The sequence below is a fragment of the Lathyrus oleraceus genome, chromosome 6 (assembly GCF_024323335.1).
Source record: "Lathyrus oleraceus cultivar Zhongwan6 chromosome 6, CAAS_Psat_ZW6_1.0, whole genome shotgun sequence".
In the NCBI taxonomy this organism is placed as follows: domain Eukaryota; kingdom Viridiplantae; phylum Streptophyta; class Magnoliopsida; order Fabales; family Fabaceae; genus Lathyrus; species Lathyrus oleraceus.
Genome location: NC_066584.1, coordinates 448,711,024 through 448,721,753, shown reverse-complemented (window position 1 = coordinate 448,721,753; position 10,730 = coordinate 448,711,024).

Sequence of the window (10,730 nt, the reverse complement as noted above, 5' to 3'; positions counted from 1 at the left end):
AGCTTTTAATGGTTCCCATACAAGGAGGCAAGGTCCAGTTGGTGCTCCTACAGGTTCTCCGGCCCCAGCTCCATACACCCAAAGGGCATAATGGATTTAAGTCAAAACACAGCGGCATAATTTAAATTGTTATGTATCTATATGAATTTATGTCATCATCCTCTTTCCCCTTAATTATCATTTTTTATTATATTATAAATTAAATTTATGTTCTCTTTTCATTATCTGATTGGTGACTATATTTGAAGTACAATCCTATATATTTATAAATAAAAAATAATAAAAATTTATATTATCATTTTCAGACAAACTTGTAATTTATTTTTATTGCTTTCTAATTTTTAATAAGTAAATCTATTTAATTTATTATGTAAACATTTTATTTATCAATTTGTTTTCAGTTTTTTCATGCTATCTTAAATTGAAACAACAAAATTAATTAATCAAACATTTCATACTAATTTTTAAATTAAATTAACTACTAATTTTTATCAAACATTACACATTCAATGTCATTTTCTATAAGATAATTTATTAATTATATGTCTTTTTAAGAGAGCCTAAAGCAGTATTATTTAAAAATTAAGAATGCATCACAACGGTGCGACTGTGGAAAATTTCAGGCCTTCCGGATTCCTTGCTCCCATGTCATTGCAGCACTCGCTTATACTCGTCAAGACGCTTACAACCATTTATTTGATGTGTACAAGGCCGTCATCGTCACGAATGTATATAATCAAAGCTTCTTGGTACTACCAATGGAGAAATATTGGCCTTCATATAAAGGTGATATAGTTTGACACAATGACGAGATGCGTAGAAAGAAAAAAGGAAGGCGAAACAGCACACGTATCAGGACAGAAATAGATTCCACAAATAAAATGATAAGATTATGTAGTGTCTGTCATCAACCAGGACACAACAAGAACAACTGTCCCAATCAAGGAGCATCATCTGGGTCTTAAGCTTTTTGTAACATTGTATTTCTGTAACCTTCAATCATTATATATCATTAAGTTTTTGTTACAACGAGGTTCACAACAAACATCAGTATAAAATAACCTATCAAAAAACAAAAATATTTCTAACTGATTACAACAATAAAATTGATGTCATCTCGACCGAACATCTTTTCCCTACTGTAAGACCCTAATTTTTACCCTAAGATCCCTCATGGCATCATGTTATTGCACAACTGCATTGCCTTAAGGATCATAGCATGTGTAGCTCCTTAACCCTAGGGTTGGGACTTGTTTGAGTGTTTTGAGATCACCAAGCATGCTTGTATTGTATATTATTGCCTTTCTTATTTGATTACTAACCAAAAGCACAAAAATATGTCACTAACTCTTTTTGTTTTGAAGCTCAAGTAATCATGTGCTCCACAATGCTCCTAGGAAGCTCCTAAGCCCAATGCAATGGCTAGATGAAGATGAGAAAAAGCATGACAACGGTCCACAAAGTTCCTAATCATAATATATGTCTCCCAAGTATCTCAACTTGCCAATTTTATCAAGATAACCCAAAGGGCTTGAAGATTGTTTCCCAAGGACCCCCTAATTTCACTGTGCTTTGACTATGCCTTTCCCATGAAGCAATCTCAACCTCTAATCAAGGTAAGTTATTTCATTTAACATTTTATGCATATATGAGCCTATTTTAGGCCCCTCAATCATTTATTAATCAAGATTGGAAGTTTGGCCGTGAAAAGTTGACTAGTCAAGTCATCTCACTAAGCTGAGGATCAATGAGATATAACTTTTGATGTATTTGTCAAATGAAGATGACCCCATAATAAAAACTGTTTCTAAGAACCATATTAAAAACTTTCATGTTCATCAAAAATCCATTTGAAACTTGGAAGATCATCATGCATTTCAAAACATTATAGGTCATTTTGACTGAAACCCTAATTTTGGGTCAACTTTCCAAGGGAATAACTTATTTAATTTTAATGATTTTGGGGTGATACCAAAGGCATTGGAAATATTGAGAAGTCTACTTCAAATGTTATGTTGGACAAAATTTTATAATCCTAAACGAAATACATGTTATATTGCAAAACATTATAGGTCATTTTGGACCTAATTCGTTGAATTTGAAAAGGTACCCAACTTCAAATGCCAACAAATTTGTCATAGAAAATACAAATGATGCAAACTTTGAATCTAGATTGACCATCTTGAAACGATGTACAACTTTAATGTTGGAAGTTTTTTCATTTGAAGCATGTATCATGGGGACAGAGGGGTTTGGGTAAGCTTACTTTTGGGCTAATTTTTCAAAATGATTTCAACATGTTTTATACTTGAACTTTCCAAGCCAGTTTTGATCAATTTTCACATGCCAAATGATTTTTTGCCCAACATGACTTTTGTTCCTTATTCCGAAAGCTTTCCAACCATTAGTCACAATATTCTTTTGTATTCACCGTTTGGGAGATTCGAAATTCTTTTCATTTATGTGCATTTTTGATATCTCATGCTAAAACTTGAATTGCAAGCATTCTTCAGTCCAATGTGCACGACCAAATGCCTTCCACATGAACTCAGCAAGCTTCTTCAGCCATCCATGGGCCTTCCACACGTCCACAAAGGCTCATGCACTCAAATTTCAAATTCTCATGCACATGAGCAAAGTGTGAACTCAGCCACATTCAGCTATAAATAAGAGCTTCATGAGCTTCATTTCACAACCTTTTGGAGATCCCATATTCTGCTCCACTGAAACCATAGCCTTCACTAAAGGAATCAATCACTTTCTTCAATATTTTCGAGCTTGAAATTCAGCAACATTAGCTGAGTTTTAAAGCCAGATTCCTTAGCCAAATATTTCCACTACATTCATAGATCAAGAAGGAGCAAGATCTTGCAGAATTCGTGGCCAAAAGCTTATCAATTTGAAGGTATCAACTCAAACTTTTTAGATCTGAAACTCTTAATTCAATGTAGTATCCTTGTGCTTCTGTGGTTCTCTGAAGTCTGCATACTTGAGGCAAGCTGTTGATGCATTCAATTTTTCATTTCATGAACAATCCGTGTGGACACCATGATTTTCTCCTTCATCTTTCTCTCAATATAGGAAGATTGAAATAAATCCATTGGTACAGTGATGATCTACATCACAAGAGCTTTATTTCCATGGCCTTGTTTTTCATTTTCATTAAGGTTCATTTCTCTGCAAATTTGGCCGGAGTTTGTGGTTGGCCGGAGAAGATGGTGGTTTCCACCACCACCACCACGTGTGCATGCTTGTGGCGCTTGGATCTCCCTTCCATGATCTAATCGTGTGCATCCGTTTTAATTACTTCATTTAATTCTTTGTGTTGCGCGTTTGACTTGAGCCTAGCGTGTGTCCTCAGATCTAGACGATACACCACTGGCACGTCAAATAATGAACTGGATAAGGTGGCTGAGTATTTTTCACTTATTTCATTTTCTTTTTATTTTTTGTTAATTCATTTCATTTTCAAAAATTCATTAAAAATTCATTTGAAGTCAGAAAAACATGAGACCAATCTTGAAATTTTACTTGAAAAATCTAGTTTCATATTATGATTTTTAGTTATTTTTGTGACTTCATTTGATATTTTTTATGAATTACTTGGTTTTTAATGATTTTAATTCATTTTAAAATACTTTCTGACTTTTAAAAAATACAAAAATATTTTCATAGTATCTATGAATCATGATAAGTCAATGAAAAATAGTCTTAACAATTTCTTGTTTGTTTTGAGATTATTTGAGATTTTAATTCATATTATGCTATTTTTGGTTGTTTTTAATTGATTTTAATTACTTTCTGATTTCAAAAATTTATGAGAAAATTAGTCAAAGTTTGTTTGACTATGTTGACCCTATGAGAATATAATTGGACTTTTTGAAGTTGCTTTGAATTGAATTTGAGATTCCATTTGGTTTGTTTATTTTTATTTTGTATTTTCTTTTAATTCAAAAAATACCAAAAAAATACCATTGATTCCTTGACTTGTTATATTCATGTCTCTTATGTTTGGTGTTGATTGAGGTTGAATTGATTCAACTTTGATCAAATTCATTGAATCTTGTGGTTTGAGAATCCTTAAGGATCATCACCTAGAAATATGAATGAATTTGATCAAGGATGAGTTATCCCTTGATCAATTGGGATTGGTTGTTGACTTCTTACCCCCCTCCCTTTCATCTTCATCCTTTTCTTCCCCTCAATGGCCAATGAGTTAAAGTCTTGAGGTTGGTCTTGACAAATAGGAGTTTAATCTTCTTTGATCCAAACCAAACTCAATTTGATCCATGATCAAGTAAGTTATTTTGTGTCAAAGATATGTTATTTCTTGGTCAAGCAAATAACCAAAACTCAATACAAGGCCTTTCCCCTCTTGTTTGGCATGTCAAGTTTATGGAGCTTGGCTTACTAGTCATGACCTCTAACTTGTGTTCTTTGCCTATATTCTTATTGAGCATCCTCAAATAGGTGTGACTACTACATTAGTCCACTTACAATTGCTTAACATAGCGCTACATTGTCTTATGACAAGCTAACATAACTCTACTAACTACTAAGTCTAATTTGAGCTTTTAAATTATTGTCATTTACTTTTAATATCATTTATTTCTTGCTCATTATTCATCTTGATTTTCATTTTGCTCACTTGAGCACATATTTTATGTTTATGTCATTTTTCTTTTGCTCATTTGAGCCCATTATTGTATATAAATATATTGCTATTTTGTGTTGTTTGTGTTTGTTTTGATGTGAACCAAAATGAAAAAGGAGAAAGGAATTAGAATTAGGATTTACCCATGCTTAAAGGAGTTCAAGAGCAACTAGGTCTCATGCCTTTAGAATGCAAAATTTGTTGAAGAGCAACTAGGCCTCATGCCTTTAGAATGCTAAAATTCAAAGTTGACCTCAAAGAACTTCTCCTCAAACTTATTATTTGTCCATTCCCTTTATTATGTTATGAGCCTTTTGATGTGTTCTTTTGTGTGATAGGAACCTCATCTTAAGACTGTGAAAAGAGGACCATTGTCATGAGTAGCCAAGTTAAGAGACAAGCCAAATGGAGATCCTAGGAGCTTGAATTCAAATTGTTGATTGCTTGTTTTTGTGTGCTCAATCCAAAGGAAATGAGCATCTTGAGTCATCTCTATGACTCCAAGAAAAGGAACTTCAAGGGTTATCTTTCCCCTCTTATCTTTGTATGCTTTAGGAATAGCCCTTCTCTCTTCTCCCCATTTTAACCAAGCCAAAAATCATTTTCAAAACTTTGAATTTATTTCAAATTAGAAACCTAGGCCTTATGGTTTTGACTTTTCAAAACCATTTTCATAAATACTCATTGTAAATAAACTTTAATCCAACTTTGACCTCATTTTGTAAATAAATTTAACTTGTAAATATAACCCATTTCAAGTTGTTTTGTGGTTCCAATGGCCACTTGTTAAAACTTTTTCAAAAACATTAGTCATAGGTTTGAGTTATCATAATGGTTGATGTAAATCTCCCCTTATCCTCAGTGTTGGATTATAAGCCTTCCATGCTTATTATAGGGTTAACCCCTCACTAGCATGTTAAAGCCTTCCTCACATGGTGGATTGTTGGTTTAGGTTGAGTTTTCTCCCTTTGATAACAAAATACCTTAAGGCTTTTGATTAAAATCAATTCACCAATATTTGAGATTTTTACCCCGAACTACGAGGTTTTGATCCTCCTTTGTGATGGTACGTAGGCAATGGGTTCATCCATTCAAACAACAAAATTTGTAAATATAATCTATTCTTTTCTCATCCCTCCAATATTTTGCACAAATATTTTCACAAATACCACTCTATAACACATATTTGCAAAAAGGGTTCCCCTAGAGTACTAAGGATGTTTTGGGTGCGTAAAACCTTCCCATTTCATAACCAACCCCCTTACGTAGATCTCTGACATTTTTATTAGTTTTTGATTTGAAAAACTTCTTACTTGGCTTTTGTTCGCTTTTTAACCTTTCCTTTGGACAAATAAAAGTGCGGTGGCGACTTTAATTGTATGTTGACTTTTGGTTTAGTCAATAAACCTAAAGGTAACGAAAACCCCGCTACAGAAAAGTGGCGACTCTGCTGGGGAACATCAAGCCCTGTGGGTTTAGCCTACATTTTGCTTGTATGTGTTGTATGTTTATATTTATTTGTGGCATATTTTTATGCAAATTTGGGATGAATGTATTTTTTGTAATGTATGAATTGCTTGACATATTAATTGCCTGTATGCTTGGTGATTTCTTGTGAGATGAGTTCTATACCCGAACTCGAGTGCACTTATGATAGGAGAATGGCATAGTCTTGTTGACTTGTGTTGAGTTATTCCTTAACAAGTTAACTTGCAAGTCCATTCACTTGGTGGAGGTCTTGTTGGGATCACTAATGTCACACGAGTGGTCGTGGTTAGGCATTACTCTTTCCAATAGGAACCCTATAAACCAAGGACCTTAGATACCTAGCCCATCTTGGCCTATTTTAGGACGTACTGCGAAGGTCGTTCAAGTGTAAGTCTTGATGTGATTTTTACGCGATACTACACTCATAAGAGTCCCTATTGAGAATATTTTTGGAGGACGAGTAGTCATTTTACTTGATAATATTCAAAAGATGGGATGATGACTATGGGAACCTTTTAGAACATGATTGTCAGGTTTAACCATAGTACACTCCCGTTGGGTGGTTCTTAACCGAGACTCCATGCTCGTGACACACAACAAACCCGTGATTCGCGGTCGATCCGTTCTCGTATATCCTCAAAATCAATGGAACTTGGGTGTTGATAAGGTGTAAACCATAATCCACCAAAATGGATGATTGATAATAACGATGACTTGAGTGATCCCGTGACCTTTATGTGGTGTGACTTGCTTGATCCTTGAGTGTGTTTGTTGCATCCATGCATCCATGCATCCATGCATTCATTCACATTCGTGACATCGACAATAAGATTTTGGAAGGAACTTAAAAGGTCTATTTGCAAATTTTTAGACATGGATAAGCGAAGAAGGAATATGAAGAAGTACAATTTCAGACAACTCGACTTGAGAGAGTTAAGGCGTCTGACATCTTATTTATTAGAGCCCTTGTAGTTCAAAGCTCGCCATGGGAAGCTTCTAGCTATTCTTTCTACCAAAGTGGATGAGGGTCTGATGAGTGTGTTGGTGCAATTCTACGATCCTCTGTATTGGTGCTTCACTTTTCCGGATTTCCAACTTTTGCCTACACTAGAGGAGTATGCTTATCATGTGGGTATACCTATTCTTGACCGATTGTCGTTCAGTGGTTTGGAGAAGATTCTGTCTTCTCAAGAGATCGCTGACATGCTTCATGTGGAGGTATCTGACATTGTTGCCAATATGACTACCAAGGGTGGAATTCAAGGTCTCCCGTCTGATTTCCTGATTTCCAAAGCTACCTTGTTTAGGAAGGCCATGAGTAAGGAAGCTTTTGAAGACATATTTGTACTCCTCATCTATGGGCTAGTGTTATTTCCCAACATCGACAACTTCATGAATGTGAACGCTGTTAGGATTTTCTCTTCTCTTAATCCCGTTCTGACTCTGTTGGGTGACACTTATTTCTATTTGCATATGAGGAATGCAAAGGGTGGTGGTTCCATTGTACGTTGTCTGCCTCTGTTGTACAAGTGGTTTATTTCACACTTACCTCAGACGAATGCCTTCAACGAGAACAAGGGATGTCTACGGTGGTCCACGAGACTTATGTCTCTCACTAATGACGATATCTCTTGGTATAATCGTGTTTATGATGGCGTTAAGATTATTGATTCTTGTGGTGAGTTCTCCAATGTACCTCTTCTTGGTACATGTGGTGAATTTAACTACAACCCTGCTTTGGCTCGCCGTCAACTTGGGTTCCCCTTGAAGGATAAACCTAACAACATTTCGTTGGAAGGCTTATTATTTCAAGAGGGTGAAGAACCCCAAAACCTGAAGAATAGGATGGTCCGCGCCTAGCGCAAGGTTCATAGGAAAGGGAGGAATTAGCTTGGTCCGAAGAACTGTGTTGCTTTGGAGCCTTACACCTCTTGGGTAAGGAAGAGAGCCCTCGAGTATCGCATGCCGTATGAGTATACGAGACCTACCCCTATGGTTATGGTTGGGCTTTCAACCCTCCCTAATCAAGGAGTAGAGGAGTCGAGAGACGAAGACCGTTCGCGTGCTTAGGTTCGTGAGCGTGAGGAGCTTCTTCAGCACCTCAAGGATAAGGATGCAATGATCGAGTTTCTAGAGCATCATGTTTTGATGAACCCGATGATGTGGTTACTTCTCTCCTTCCTCACTCATCTAGGTTTTGGAAGAAGAGATGTGATCAGCTCGTCAAGGAGAAGGCCGACATTTAAGTAGCTTATGAGAGAGAGGTGAAGAGGCTTCGTGCTACGTATCTTCCGATCTCGAAGGCATTAGACGACTACTTCTAGGGCTCCATAGGATGTTTATTCTCCTTTTATCTTGTATTGTATTTGGTTACCGAGACTGTACTACTTCCTTGGTGTAAAAAGTTTCCAAATATTATATTGCTATGAGTATTCCATATATGTCTTAAAAAAGTTCAGTATTTTCAAAACATTTGCAAATAAATCTTTATAAAGTTCCTCTGATAAAAAACAAATCAATAGCACGAGCATTGCATGCATCATATGCACAAGCAGGTTTTGGTTCCGAGCTCTTGATACAGTGGTCTAACTCTTTGCTCTTCATTTATTATGAATACAAGCTGACGCACCGGTACAACACTCGAGCCAATCGTCCAAAGATCATGGAACACCTTGAGCAAGAGAACTGAGATTTGAAAGAGGAGATTGCCCGACTGACTGCCATGATGGAGTCAGTTCTTGCTGCTCAGAACCAAGCTTCTCTAACTCCTGCAACTCCTCCCGTGAGGACTGTCATTTTTGAAGTGTTTACCTCCATAGTGCCTGCTGACACCGCCCACTTCGCTCCGAATCTGCCTGATGGATTCCCTTGGGGAATGCCACCCAATTTTGTGCAAGAGGGTTTCGCTCCCACTTTTGCTTCTATGCCGGCATATAGCCTGGTCATGTTTGTGTCACCTCCCATTGTGCACACTTTCCGCGTGTGGAAGACACCATCTATCACTCTGAGCCATCTGAAGGCCCAGACGTTTATGAGAAGATGGATGAGATGAAGGAGAAATTCCTTGAGCTACGCAAGGAACTGAAAACACTGAGAGGCTAAGATCTGTTTGGGAAGAGTGTTGCTGAACTGTGCTTAGTGCCCAATGTGAAAATCCCAGTCAAATTCAAAGTGCCTGACTTTGAGAAGTATAAGGGAAATTCGTGTCCACTCAGTCATCTTGTGATGTATGCTTGCAAGATGTCGACCTAGACAGATAATGATCAACTACTGATTCACTATTTCCAGGATAGCCTAACAGGTGTTGCGCTCCGTTGGTATATGGGGCTAGATAGTGCAAGCATCCTCACTTTCAATGATCTAGGAGAGGCTTTTGTGAAATAGTAGAAATACAACGTGGATATGGCTCTAGACAGAGATCAACTGAGGGCGATATCCCAAAAAGATAAATAAACCTTCAAGGAGTATGCCCAAAGGTGGAGAGAATTGGCAGCTCAGATAGTGTCGCCATTGAAGGATAAGAAGATGACAAAGATCTTCTTGAAGACTTTGAGCTCTTTCTATTATGAGTGCATGATTGCTAGTGCTCCCTCGGACTTTACTGAAATGGTAAATATGGGGATGAGGCTAGAAGAGGGTGTCCGTGAAGGACTTCTGTCCTGGGATGATTCTTCGGCAAAGAAGTATGGAGGATTTTCCAGGAAGAAGGAAGGGGAGACTCATGTTGTTTCTTCCCATAGCAAAAGAAGGCCCTCTGGGAGGAGGAAAGAAGTGCGACCAGTCGTCAACCAACACCAGGTGGCTCATATAGCACCTACTTTCATAGAAGCTCAACAACAACAATAACAATCTCGTCAACAACAACAGGCTTACCAGTCTCGCAATAATAACAACAACAACACCAACAATTATGAGAGAAACAGGGTGACTTTTGACCCAATTCCTATGACCTATGCTAAATTATATCCTTCCTTGATTGATAGGAAGTTGATAACTCCACGTGATCCTCCTACTGTGCCAGCCAATCCTCAATGGTGGTACAAGCCTGAACATCATTGTGTGTATCATTCTGGTGCGCCCGGACATGATGTGGAGAACTATTTTTCGTTGAATACTGTAAGACCCCAATTTTGACCCTAAGATACCTCATGGCATCATAACATTGCATTTGCATCTTGCCTCAAGGATCATAGCAGCTTGGCTCCTTAACCTTAGGGTGGGACTTTTGGGAGTTGATTTGAGACCACCAAGCATGCTAGAATTTTATATTATTGCTTTTCTTATTTTGTCTACTAACCAAAAGCACAAAAATATGTCACTAACATCTCTTGTTTTGTAGCTTGAGCAATCATAAGATCCAAGACTCCTAGGAGACCCTATGCTCATTGATATGGCCAGGTGGAGATGAAAGCAAGCATGACAATGGTTCACAAAACTCTCATTCATCATATATGCCTCCTAAGTACCTCAATTTATCATTTTTGACCAAAGCAAACCAAAGGGCTTGAGGATTGTTTCCCAAGGAAACCCTAATTCATCTGTGCATTGACTGTGCCTTCCTCATGATGCAACCTCAACCCATGATCAA